The 257-nt window shown below is 31.5% G+C and overlaps 1 protein-coding gene across 5 annotated transcripts in view; it reads right to left on the reverse strand.

Moving 5' to 3' along the window:
• lmo4a (LIM domain only 4a) overlaps nucleotides 1–257 on the reverse strand; it is an 18,089-nt gene that overhangs the window by 10,942 nt on the left and 6,890 nt on the right. The gene's annotated exons all lie outside the window — the stretch shown is intronic.

Below are 257 nucleotides of genomic sequence, written 5' to 3' on the forward strand. Positions count from 1 at the left end.
AAATCCAAACGTTGTTTCTGAAAATGCTTTTTCAGCATTGTGATTCTCTTTTATCACAGTACAGTAATACAATCTTTCATAGACATTCACGTTTAAACACAATAAATATAACTTTGTTTAACTACCACCACGAGTGCCAACTATTATTGCCTTGTTTATCTAAAAGTGCACTTTTCCTTGTTTTAAATCTAGCCAAAAAGCCATGCGTTGACTGTGAAACAGTAGACTATAATTATATGCATTTATGGTGTAATTAC

The sequence above is a fragment of the Sinocyclocheilus anshuiensis genome, unplaced genomic scaffold (genome assembly GCF_001515605.1).
Source record: "Sinocyclocheilus anshuiensis isolate Anshui unplaced genomic scaffold, SAMN03320099.WGS_v1.1 scaffold386, whole genome shotgun sequence".
Classification (NCBI taxonomy): Eukaryota; Metazoa; Chordata; class Actinopteri; order Cypriniformes; family Cyprinidae; genus Sinocyclocheilus; species Sinocyclocheilus anshuiensis.